The following is a 14332-nucleotide window of genomic DNA, read 5'->3' as shown; positions in this document are numbered from 1 at the left end:
AGCACCGTAAATTACTTTTTGTAATATCTCATTGCTATTGTTATGGATTCAAAGGGATGTTATCTAATATACATTACTAACAAATAATTCACATAGAAGCACAGACAGTAATAAATCGTTTTCTTTGTCACATATGAAAGTAGGGACAAATTCAGAAATTAATGTAGAGTATGCTTTGGATAAAATAGTACTTACTTAGACCATTATTTATAAAGCTGAATTTGGCAATACTCGTTCCTAAGTTGATGTATTTGTATAGCAAGATAATATACATACAAGAAAAGCCTTTATTCTTTTACATGTCTAAATATATGGAAAATAATAGCTTTTTAGTTAAAAATCCACGTCCAGCTAAGGGGGATAATAAAAATGGAAAAATTAATATAAAGTCACTTAATAGAGCGTTGAGCCACCATGTGTAGGTGCCATTAAAACTACCAATGCCTGGAATTGCGTAGGATGGATACAGCACTCTTAGTCAACAAGAAAGTCACTCAACTGATGTCTGGTTGATGGTGGTGGAAAACTCACTCAACAATATTCCATAGATGCACGATTGGCCAAGAAAATATGCCAGGCTACTTTCCTCAAAGACTGATACCACCTTGGAGTTCAATACAAGTATTGCAGGGTATTCGGCCACCTGGACTTAACAGCAAGTACCATTTAAATGTATCTGACTTCTTTTCATTGGAAACCATAACACATATCCACTTGAGGACACCTCATTGATTCTGATATTCCAACATTGGACATTATTTTACATCCTGGTTACCAGAGGTACTTTCATTTAAACACTTGGCTAGAACATACCAATCAAGTTTTATTTATTTATTGTCTTATTGGAATTTTTTATGTATTTATGTATATCGGTATACATTATTTGAGGCACTTCCAATGTGCAGTTGGTTTATTGTTTATGGTAATTTTTTTATTCCAAGTATAGCTGCTACACATTTATTCTAATTTTTTTATATTGCATTTTAACTGAATATTTTATGTCAGTGTTACCGATTTATTATTAAACAGAATTAAATGACTAAGGTCTCAATTATCAAGTGCCAGGATATAATAACACTTTATTGGATATATACTAGTTGCCAGGTTAGGTACGTTTAAAATTTGTATACAGCGTTCAATTGGATAACTAATAATCAATGTAGCATATTCAAGAAAAGACTATAACATCAGCCAATGAGCGCCTAACCCCAATTAACCATTTGTTTTAGTGAGGGAGGGATACTCTTGGTTTATGCAGCTCTTGAAACCTCTGGAGTAGAGCGCAAATCTTTTTCTCTGTAATACAACCACTTTACAGAAGAACAGGAACCCTTCATTGTCGGGCTGTAGACTTATTTAGTTTGGTGGCACCCTTGCACGAATCAGTTTGTTGAAAACATGGTGAAGAATGATTCATTTGACCATATTATCTTCTACTGTTTGGTAATCCATTGCCAGTGGCCTTTGTACCACTTTGGACTCGCAACGTGCACTACCGGGTGGGACCAATGTTCAAGTCGACTATGATATCCTGTTCTGTGGAGTTACTGGCGCACTGGTTATATGAAACTTGGTTTTCCAAGTATATTTCTAAATGTTTCTATTTTTTTGTCTACTACTTGTATGTTCCAGCCCTATCGGCCATGCCACATGGATCCTGCTTGAAGTTTCAAAGACATCAACTTACGAATTTCTGAACCTGAAGATATCATTGATCCACCGTCTATCAAAACTTACTCTTTCATTACTTTTTCAAGTTTTGTGTCTTAGACAATTGCAACATGGTACCATGTGCAGATTCAATTCGCAATGCAATATTAACTGTGCATGATATTACAGCAATATACCCCTCTATGATGGAGCCTCCCTGAATCCTGATACTCAGTGCAATTTCATCTCCAATGACTGTAGTGGAGCTCAAGAGTCTCAATTAGTGAACCCCAAAGGATTAGGACTTGCAAGAGATCAGGGGGTAAATGTATCAAGGTGAGAGTTTTTCAGCGGGTTTGAAAAACCAATCAGATTCTAGCTATCATTTATTTCGTACACTCTACAAGATGATAGCTACAATCTGATTGGTTGCTATAGGCAACATCTCCACTTTTCAAACCCGCCAAAAAACTCTCAGCTTGATACATTTACCCCTAGCTGGGACTTTGTAACAAAGTTGGCATTACTTGGCCAAATAGGATGGATTTCGGTACATTGGGGGATGGTTTGCATGGATCTGAGTTTGGGCTTATTGCCTCACAAGTTTAGCTGGAAGAATGCTGCCATGGCGCTGTTGCCATGGTCATAGGCTTCAGCCATTACTGTTATCATCATGTGATGCAAAGTCGTCCAAACCTGGCCAACCTATGTCTATGCAGGTACTGTGAAACTTCAAGTCCCAGCATACCTTGCCAGCTATTTGCTGGTTACCTGCTGGCAAAGCATGCTGGGGCTTGTAGTTTCACAATGCCTGGAGAGCCACAGGTTGACCAAGTGTCTTTACAAAATGCTATCAGTATCTTAGAAATTCTAAGGTGCAGCAGCATTAAAACATTCAATACTGTTCCAGTCTCCTGTGCTCTTAAAAATAATTAAAAAATGATCAGAAATAATATTTTGCTTTCAAACATTTGAGGTGAATATTTAAAGAAGCTATATCACAAGCTTTATGGCTCTGAAGACCTTTGCTTTTTAACAAAATGCACTCTTATCTTTTTAATTTGCCATAGTCCCTTGTTCGCCTTTGTACTTATTTTGGACTATCTGATAACATATAATGGAAAACATGCTCCTATCTCCCAACCAGTCCTTGTTGCATATTTCAAATGCTTAGGACAACAATTTTCAGTCACTTTCATTAAAGTTAATTGAAGAAATAAAAAAAAATACTGCATTAAACACAGTTTTCTCTCAAGTAAAATGCACTATGTACTTAGCGGAGTCATGCATGTTATATTTGATAAACTACCTCATATAAATGCAAATTTTGACTTTCTGCCAGAACCAGGTGGGACGCAGAAAATATTTCTATTAAACAAATAACTGTGGGAAGGGGAACTTCAAGCTGCAATATTATGTTAAAGAGAGTATATCTGTTCGGTTTTGATGTATGTTTTTACTTCGACCTTCAGTTTAACAAATTGGAAGTGAACCGTTGCCATAAAAACCTGTAATATAAGAAATTATTTTAGATTGTTCTATCTGGGGAGTCTGGTCAGTGATGTCATTTCACATTGTAAAGCCGCGTAGGATTGCTTTGTGCTCCTTAATATTTATCAGTGGAAAAAATCAGATTGACTCATTTTGACCTTTTTTTCTTTGATAAACCTAGTAATATAGTACTCTGGGTTTGATCCTTCAAGTGGACCGTCTTCTACACACAGTACAGGCAGCCATTTTGTGATAGTCACAAGAATGGAGTCCTGTGATAAATGTATCAAACCTTCTAACAATGAAGAGGGGAGGTGTTGCCCATAACAACCAATCATATTACAGCTATCATTCTATAGAATGCACTAGATACATGATAGCTACAATCTGATTGGTTGCTATGGGCAACACCTCCACTTTTCCTTTTAGATGGTTTATCCATTTATCTGTTCCATATCTTCATTAGAAATCTATGAGATGTAATTTTAAGAGACATTGAGGGGCACAGCTGGTTCTTCTTATTTTGTGATGTCATGGACCTGCACAGTTTTTTTTATGTAGTAACAGATTAGAGTTTGACAAAATGGTGTTGAATGTAAAATTTGATCAATTTGATGGGCAGACCTGACTATACATATGTAGAATGGGGAGAAACAGGGCATAGATGGTAAAATGAGCTTGATTATGCGCAGATTTGAAAAGTGGAGATGTTGCCTATAGCAACCACTCAGATTCTAGCTGTCATTTTGAAGAATGTACTAAATAAATGATAACTAGAATCTGATTGGTTGCTATAGGCAACATCTCCACTTTTTCAAACCTGCAGTTTAGTAAATATACCTTTAGGTGTTTTTTTTGTTTTTTTTATGTAAGTGCAAATAAAACACTGTAATTTCATATGTTGTGTAATAAATTATTAACAGTCAAGTAAGTAGTACCTTACAAGAAAAAGAAAATAAAGTTCTAAATAATGAAGTAGGTGGTCCAAATATGATTCTAGGCAATACTGTACTTTGATGTGTGTCTTAATTATTGCCCAAACAGCCATAAAATGTTGCACAAGTGGCAGACCATTAATCGGTTAAATCGAATATCATCCAGTGTCTGTTGTTTGGGGAGAATCTACTGAAGAACAATTGTTTTTTTTTGCTTTAATTCAATCAGAATGGCCAAAGAAAAATTTAAATTTACTGCCCACACTGTCTAATCTGCCAAAAAGCAATTTTCTTTAGAATTAAATATTGTGTGTCAGTTCTGATATATTTAAAAAAGGGATTTACCAGCAATGTTCTCTAAATATCGGAACTTTTCCCTTTCATTTAAATGGGATTTTCAGTGTGAGTGCTACATGTAGGGGTTCATTGAAATGAAGGGAGCTTTATAGAATTGGTAATAGTTTTTTCACCAATAGATATTCAGTTAGTCTCTATTGATGTGGGATCAAAACAATAAATACTTGGTACTCCCCTTGACCACTAGCCAATCACAAACTGCCAGTGTGGACAACCACTTGTGATTGGTTGGTGGACTAGCCTGGGGACTCCCTGCTTTTATCATACAGCGATAGACAACACTACTGTGTATTCAATCAACGTTTATTTTAAAATTGTAACCACTTAAAATATTTAACCTAAAAGGCCCTAAAGTTTAAAGCTATGGTTAGTATATACGTATCAATTAACAAAATGTATAACAGTAAATTAAAAAAATAATAAAAAGTACCAAAAGAGTCACCAAGGTGCAGCAGTCTCGACGGGACCTTGAAATCTCTATAATAGACAAAAATGAAAAAACGTGGAAAGCGTAAAATCTAGTGGCAATTGTTGAACTAAAATAAAACAATAAACATCAATGGTAAATTGAAATAATTGAAAACCACACCGTCAATAAGAACAGAGATGGATGTACCGTCTATCGAAGTTCTTGTATTAGTAATAATAAGCAATGATAAAAAATTAATTAATAGCAGTGACAATGAGATACAGATCAATCATAACTAAGTATATTGAATATTTCCAAAATTGATGATATTAATAAATATAATCTCTAAGCATAACCTCAAAGTATATAAACCACACAGAAATAGATTAATTCATTACAAACAAACAATAAATTAGAGAAATGTATCATGGATATCCATAGGTGTGTGTAAGATAGTTACAATTCCTTGACTTGTAACAATCGCTGGAAAAAAGCAATAACTAAAGCAGGTATTAGAGATCTGTCTCTGCAGGTGTATATAAAATTAAAGAGGATTCTCTGCCACCAAAAACCTTCACATGGTAATATAATATTTTATTTATCACAGGATATTATCCGATCCAAGTTCTCATATCTCTATAATGATAGTACAACCAGCCGGTACTAGCAATATACAGGAGTGTATGCAAGTCCACCGCAGCTAAATAACAGCTGTTCAAAAATAGGGACTCCAATAAGATCAACTGCTATGTTTAATTAATTAATTATGGAGCAAGCACCGCACAGTTCAAGCAGTAAGAGACTGCAATATATATTGTACTGTACCACTCAGACGACTCCTGTATCCACAGTTCTTAGTTCCTTCGAATAAACTTTCTTTTCAAAGGGCGGATCCTTCTACTCTGTGTCCCATTCCTGTTAGTGGGGTAATGGAAACCAAATTCACCTGTTCCCGGAATGAGTGATCAGACCTCATTAGTGTAAGGCTAGGTACACACTGAAGCGTTTTCGTCCAATAATTGGGCAAATCAGCCGACATACGATCGTTCGGTTCGGTCGGGTTAGTGTGTGTAGTGACACGAGGGTTTAAAGTTGTCCCAAAGTGCCGATTGTCGTCTCTCTTGGTTGGTCGTACTGTTTAATATTTTCGACCAATCCACCTAATGATCATATAGTGTGTATAATTTTCAGATCGATCCACGACCAAGTGCATGTCAAAATTGCAATACCCACATCAATATCTTTGAAGTGTTCCTTGCCACTGCTACATGTATTTTTTTAAAAAGAGGTCAAGCTAGTTTACATATATAAGGGAAACGCTAATTAGAACACGGAATTCCAATGTAACAATACCCTATACATAATAGCACAAAAAACATTAGTAAGTATTAAATAATCTGATATTAAGGAAACAATTAAAAACTATTCCTGATATTTAAGCCCCTCTATTGAACTGCTTGTAATTAAAAAAAAAATCCATACCGCCTCTCTATGAATAGTCTCTCTGCTTTTTTAAAATATATTTTAGGTTTTTGTATTGTGTAGACAACACAACAGCAATAAAACAATCGCTTAGCTGTTAAATGCTGAACACAGTGAATAAATACATCTTTTGTGCAATTACAGCAAACTAATTTATCACGCACACAATACTGTATATCTGGGCCAGAGAGTCAGGTAATAGAATATTCAAGAACAGAAAATAACACCAAAGAAGTAACAATTAAGGTAAAAGTTATGCTGCCAGTTTGTTTTTGCTGTATTTTGATCATTTAAGAGATGCTATTTAAATGTAAATGACTTGTCTGGGTTCTGTAATGACACCTAATTGTAAGCAATTTCACTTATGTGTATACAAATGGAATCTGCAAGCTTACCATGCTTATAAAACTCAAATGCAAACCAGCAACGGGATTACATCTATACTAAATACTGACAGCTGAAAGTGAATTATATAAAAATCAGGTGAGTTTTTAGTTAAAATGTATTTATGTCTTAAATTATATTGAAGACTGGCGGTTTCAGAAGAATTACTGTTTCATCAAAAAAAAGCTCAGCCTAATGATTGTCCATGGATTTGTCCATATTTTGCTTTGATAACTACCATTCATAGTTTTATTCTTTAAAAGTACATTTCATGATGAATGGATGCATTTACTTAACCAGCCAGAAGGGGTAAATATAGCTGCCCACACACAGTTAAACTTCTGGTTGGTTAATTTGATCAATTCAACCCATCTGCCCATTGCACAGTGTGTGGCTTGAATCTAAATAATATTAAATTGTATCCATTGTATGTAATTGATGAAAATCAGCTTGGCCTACGACCCCATTGTCATGTCTGTCAGGACATCTGGCAACCTTTAACACCTTCACTGCCATCGACATAGAATCTACATCAGTGCCTGTCCCAAACTTAGGAGGCCGCCTACACCATTGACTGGTCTACGGTAAGCAAGGAGCCAACCAGCTCACATGTAAGTAGATCTCACAGATATCTCAATGCCCATGTGTTGTAATGTCAGCCAGAAAATGCCGTTGACATAGAGATGTACGGGAATTCTATTTGCTTTTATTCACACAAATACTGGTACAAACTTATGAGTCCTGCCGAATCATGTTTTCTGCAAGAGAATCAGATGCATTTTCCGATTCATCATTCCAAACCAGTGAGTCGTGATTTGCCTTGACCAGCCTTTAAGTAGTTTTGCAAAGTGGGAATGGCTGTGCACTCATCCACAAGTAATGAGAGCACCTGATCTGCAAGCTCTGCCCGCCACCATTCTGCTGTCTGTTAACTAGCCTGGTATCCAGTGATGTCCATCAGTCACTGGTGGAGACCATTGTTCCCATGTCTACGTTTAGTTGGTGCCAATCTCTAGTGGCATAGTGGGTCCACATTTGGACTTATCTTGAAAGATTGCTCAAGCCATGGACCCTTCTGACATTCCTTTAGTGGTCTCTACATTAGGGATCTCTCAGAACAACTAGAAAAGCAGAAGAATAAACAGGACCCCAATTATTACATATTTGCAAGGCCTTTCTGGCCACAAGGTTGCATTTTAGGCCTCTCAGGCTATTCCTGGCATTTTGAGCTCTAATGCCACTCCAGTTCCTGAACCTGAGAATTCTATCTCAATATGTCTAACCTGTGTATTCAGCCACCACCTTGCTATAATGGAGATTCACAGGTCTACAGAGGATTTCTCAATCTTGAACCTGAAGCAGGAAATTTAGTCTCCGAACAGGCTAATATAACTCTCTTCATTTCATTATTATCAGGTCATACCTTAGCCTGGTCGTCTACTTTCTGGAAACTGAATGATTACACTCTGTGTTATTTTGGAATTCCATAAGGTCCTCCATAAACCCAGCTGAGTGTCCTCTGCATCTGCTTGCTGTGTACATGACAAGTATGAAGTCTGTCGGTCAATACTGTGTGCTGTACAAATCAGAACTATCTCCTTAGATTTGGGCTGGAACAGTCAGTCTTTAGTTGTTGCCTTCTGGATTGGTCTCTGTAAACATATAAAGAATGAGATGGTATCTCTTGACCTTTCCAACAACCCTTTAGATTCGGATGCCCTTATGTAATAAGTTAGATCTGCATTTCAGGGATCAAAGATTGGAAAACGAGTTAGTTAGAAAACCTCTCTGGTCTATCTTGCTCCTAATTTTCATCAACCTTTGCTAACTAGTAGGAAAACCCTGGGTAAATGTCACCATTGTGGGACTAAGGGTCGCTTTATCAATCAACACCCTCTTAAACTGGAAAACTTATACACTTGGAATCGGAGAGGCCAAACTAGGTGAAAATCAATCCTCTCCTGTTAATAGAATTTTCTACTTTACTCCACCTCTTCGTTAATGGATTCTGGAGTGGCTGAAAATGTGACAAACTTCTCTTAAACCAAAGCAGTAGTTTTGCATAGAAATAGTTAAAGTATTCAAAATGGTTTAAATTTTAATTAAACCATTTCAGGAACTTGAAATTTGGGTCAATTTCTGATACCCCTACAGTGGTGTGTATTATATAACTGCCTAGTAGTTATATTGTAATCGCTATTTATAGTTAAAAGATGTAAAAATAAACTATAAAAATTATGAATTTGACAATGTTTCAGTCAGTTTGAACATGTTTGAGAATTTTCAAGATTAAATGGCTTCTTATGTTCTTATAATATTTAAATATTCAAACAGCAAACAACACTGCCTTTGATTACGAACTTCGAGATTTAAGTGTGAATTTGCCACATGATTAAGATGTTCAAAAATGTTCAAACTGGCTCAAATATTGTTGAACCTCTTCGCTTTGCTTGAATTTTTTTAGTCCAAGAATGTATCAAAAAATTTTAAACCATTAGAACTGGTTGAAGTAACCAGTTCGAGAACCAATTTTGATAAACTCTATTGGCTTGATTCATTAAGGAAAGTAAAGCAAAAAAATTAGTAACTTTGCACCTTGGCAACACCATGTTGCATTGGAGGGGGAGATGAATTTAAAATGTGGGGACAGATTTATAGTTGGCATAGGGCATGTCCTAGATCAACTTTACAAATAAAGCTATCAAGCATTTGTACACTATATGAATAAAACAGACAGTATTTAACTTACATACAAAATAATAAACTAATTTGCACCCCTTGGATTGTAACATGGTTTTGTCCAGGAGAAAATGTACTTCTTTTTTTGCCTTACATTCCTTAATGAATCAGGCCAAGGCTCTCTTGTGGGTGCTCAAACCCTGGAGCAAAGCTGCTGCTGGCGATCAATGTTAAACATATAAATATATATATATATATATATATATATATATATATATATATATATATATATATATATATATAAACAGTGTGCCCCACGTCCAAAAGTGAATAGTCTAGGGAAGTCTGAGGCTGTGTTCTACTATGATAGGCTTGCGGTATTTGCGACAAATATATAAACCTTTACATTATAATTTAAGTAAAATTATTTCCATCGTGTTTATCGCTGTGTATTCATTTACCTCCCTTGGGATCATCACCACTAAGAAAATGAGACAAATCAGTTTTATTTATTGGAATTTGGGGTGTAAACATTAAATTGCCTTTAAAAAGGAATTATTCACTGATATAAGGAAACAATAGATACTTTGCTTTGTGTTTCATTAGTATTTAGAATCCCTGAGTTCACAAACACATCACCGACTCCTCTGCTCGTATCACTCAAGTATGTCTTGTTATTTTATAAAAGGACCCCTTGGCTTAGGGAGCAGATAGAGCTTAGCATAATTAAAGGTATAGCTATTCTTCCATAACTTCAAAGTGCATCAGATAAACCACATGTTTTCCATGCTAATTCCTGTGTTCTTCTCATTAACCCATGCCACTGCGGATGCCCGTACGGCCTTTAAACAGTCGTCTGTAGTTGCTCAGACTCATAAAGTTACACTTATATAATAAGCTGCCAATAAATGTGTGATTACACTATTCTGAAGCCTAATTGTAGCTATATATATATATATATATATATATATATATATATATATATATATAAATTTTATAGAATCTTACAGTTTTTCACCTATAAACAGACATATTGCCAAACCCAATCTCAGTTGTAGGATCATGGTTGTAATTTTGATATTGGTGATCATAAAAATGGCTTTAGATTGTTGTCAATTTCGGCTTTTCTACTACAAAGTGACATTAACATTGTTCATCACCACAGTTGTGAATAAACCCAAACTGCAGGTCTGTTGGGAAAAAGTAATAATTTCATACATATATAGATTTCTGGACATTTTGTGTTATAATGTATATATATGGTATTTGGGAGGCCCAGTATAAATGTAACAGGCAGGGCTCCCTCCTTCCTTCTCTCACCCCACCCTCATTTTTAAGTTATTCTCTTCCATCATTTGCCTTACCCCCCACTCTATACAGTCACTCCCCATCCCCGGTTCCATCTAACCCCTGCAGTAGTTACTTACCTCTCTGCACCTTCTTACTGTCTCCTTTCATCTCCTCTCTATTGACAGCGCTGTAACTTTATTAATTACATGACGTCAACGATGCTGCAGGAGCCTCTCTGCCTTGTGGCGGCTCTCTCAAGGAGCCGGGCACCTGGGGGGCTGGGACTGGAGCAGATAGCGGACATCTTGGGAGTGGAGGCAGACATGCTACCTACACGGGGGCCCGCTGCCAAATGCTTAATTACACGCAGAGGTCTCTCCCCCCCCCCCCACACCGTCTCTCACATCTCAGGAGCAGCTGCTGCCTAGAAATGGCGCCCGCTACCTCCGTTAATTCACTGCGGAGGCCCCCCTCCCCTAGTAAATTTATTTGGGCCCAGGGATGATGGGGCCCCACTCTGCTGTTGGGCCCCATACTGCTGTACTCCCTGTACCCCCCTGTATGAAATGTAATTGTGTTGGATATAGGAGTACCGTAGTTTTACTCGTATTATCCCTTCCAGATTTTATTTTCCTTTAAACATTAATATACATCTTGTATGTCTAAGAATTAAAGGGCATCAGTCTCTCACACTATCACTAGGAGTTTTATATGCTCATTCCATTATGTTTATAGTTCCTAGTGAATATATAAGCTTAATTTTCTTAAATATTTATTCTGAATATTATCTCTGTAGATAGCCTCAGTCATGTCATTAGTTCACTAGTTCCTAGCAAATATTTAGATTGCATTCTCATGTATTTCGGCTCAACGTACAAAATGGTTACCTCTATAGAAGATCTCAGTCAGAGAATATCCATAGGGCAACCTAAGCTCTTCCCTACAGCCCTGTGGGCACAGATATGCCCGGATTAATTTCGTTCAGTTTTATGTGGGGAGGGGGCCCCGAGCCGGTATCTTGCGTAGGACCCCAAGGGGTTTTATCAGGCTTTAATTCTTAGCGATATATTTGGCCGCACACTCATGTTTATTGGTTCATCGCACAAAACGGCTACCTCCACTGTAGGTTCCGTACAAAAGAGAACAATGCTGATTGGCTGTTGGACACAAACTCCATCTCCGTGACATTCCTCCCAGCCAGCATTTATATTCCCTCTATAGAAATTTATACAATGAAGCAATCCAAATATTTGAGAGGGTTATTTTTAAACAGCTGGTAAGCGTCCAGTCGCTTAAACTTACGCTAGATTTATTGCCTAAAGAGCATTAGTCTAACTGATTGGTACATCGCTAATGTTAGAAATCTTTTTAAAACAACATGCTGTTTAAATTCATGCCTGGCAATTGTTTTCTAAATTCCGCTACAATAATGGCACCACACCCACGGCATCATAAAATGTTTAATACTCTTTTGTCTCTTTTCCTTGCCTGCTATTTTCTCTCCAGGGTTTTATGGTAGAGGATACATACCAAACGTATCCAGATGTTATGTGTATAAAAGCAAGGGATTTCTGTGCAGCTATCTGTGGATAAAAAAAATATAAAGATGTTTATTTTAATGTGTTATTGCGCAACGTTTGCTGTTCGGACCTTAGTGGCCGCGTACTCCACGCTCTTAGTAATGGCAGTACATTGTTTTTAGATGATTTTAGTTAAAGTGGATGCTTACTAGTCACCAAGGGAGCTGAAAAAATGCCGCACCTGGACTTGGAGAAGCACAGAGTACACTCGGGCCAATGTCCGCGTGCTGTATCACTCGAATGCAAAGCTCGAGCCAATCTGCTGTTTGGGAGCACACATCGAAATGCCTCATGGGCCCCTAGCAACAGTTGCAGCTTGCTGATACAAAGTGACGTTATAACAGTAAACAATCCCAGGGTGTTGGAAAAAATATTCCAGCTGCCGTATAATGCACTGCAAGCGTTTCAGTTGAAGAATTAGAGATTTACTCGGTTACCACAGCAAGCAGATTAGTTTATGTTATTATTGTAGTCAATACAGTGTTGCTTATTTTACATTAGCGAAAGTAAAATACACACCTAAAAAAAACCGACTGTTATCTGTTTGGCTGAATTGAAAAGACAAGAGACAGAATGAAAAGTTTATGTTGCTCGTTGGCGGAAGCCTGTGTAATTTATACATAGGGTGCTGTTAGGCATTTGGTGAACCTCTGGCCAATTGGAGACCATCCAGATGATTTGTCACTTGGGAAAGAGGTGTCACAAACTAAGTTAAAGTTATTTGGTAGCCATAAGCTTTGGGGGCATAAAGCCCATTTAGTTTTACACAAATGCGCCTATCATCATCATCATCATCATCATCAGTTATTTTTATAGCAACACTAATTCTGCAGCGCTGTACAGAGAACTCACTCACATCAGTCCCTGCCCCATTGGAGCTTACAGTCTAAATTCCCTAACACACAAAGAGACGGAGAGACAGACTAGGGTCAATTTTGATAGCAGCCAATTAACCTACCAATATGTTTTTGGAATGTGGGAGGAAATGGGAGCACCCGAAGGAAACCCACGCAACAGAATGCTGGGAGCTGCGCTCCGCTCAGGGGAGGGTAAGGTCTTGAACTTCAGAATGTCTAGTCAGAATGTCTAGTCACGCCCCCGACATGACCACACACCCCTTATACAGTAGGGTCCCTTTGGAAAAGTGAAACTTTAGTCTATTTCTCAAAAACAGGTTTAGGACATCTCCCCAGCTGTTGTGGAACTGCCTCCCAGAAAGGGCTGGCAGGTCATGCTGGGACATGTAGTTCCACAACAGTTGGAGAGTGGCACCTTGACGAACTCTGCTGTCAACTGTGGGTTCTTCACTTGGTTGCATACAGGTATAAAGTGCTCATTGGAGGATAGCTGCATGCCTGTAGTACATGAGCCTTAGACAAACAAATCCACATTTGAAAAAGCTCCCAGATAATTGGAAGGGAGTGAGCGGGGAATACAGGAAAAACAATTCCTGTCAGGAGGGGCTGACTGCTGGTGTCAGGTATGGTTACAAGTCACATGATTTATGGGTAGGTGCGAGCCTGTGGTGTCAGCTCTCTGTGCTGGTTCTGCAGATTTAAACAATAAACTACCTGTAACTGAACATGTAGCTGGTTGTTTTTCTCTTGACCACACAAGAACTGCTGTTGATTGACTGAATAGTAAATTAGCAGTCTACTATTAGCTAGAAGAAAGGGCTATCTATTAGCAAGGCTTATGTTTACTTTATTTTACATTACATTTTCAGTAAAACATTTGGACAAAGGGGACAAAAGGAAACATTATTTCTCTTCATATGTATAAGCACAAATAGGAGCTGACATCTTTCTGCTGAGGTTAAATGAAATATTACCCTTACCTGCAAATGGGACAGTGTGATCAAAACACTGTAACCAGCCTGTTCCTCATTTCTCACAAAATGTGGATTATAGGATGTACTTTTTATAGCCCTTGCTTGTTCCCCAGCACAATACCACTGCAATGGCTAATTACATGTGGATAAGGGGACATTGTAGCTCATTGTAAATATGTATATTATGTATTGTATATTAATGATATGGCAGTGAGATTGTTATTCATTGTCCTTAAAGTGAAGC

This window comes from Mixophyes fleayi, chromosome 7 (assembly GCF_038048845.1).
Source record: "Mixophyes fleayi isolate aMixFle1 chromosome 7, aMixFle1.hap1, whole genome shotgun sequence".
Classification (NCBI taxonomy): Eukaryota; Metazoa; Chordata; class Amphibia; order Anura; family Limnodynastidae; genus Mixophyes; species Mixophyes fleayi.
This window is presented reverse-complemented; position numbering follows the sequence as displayed.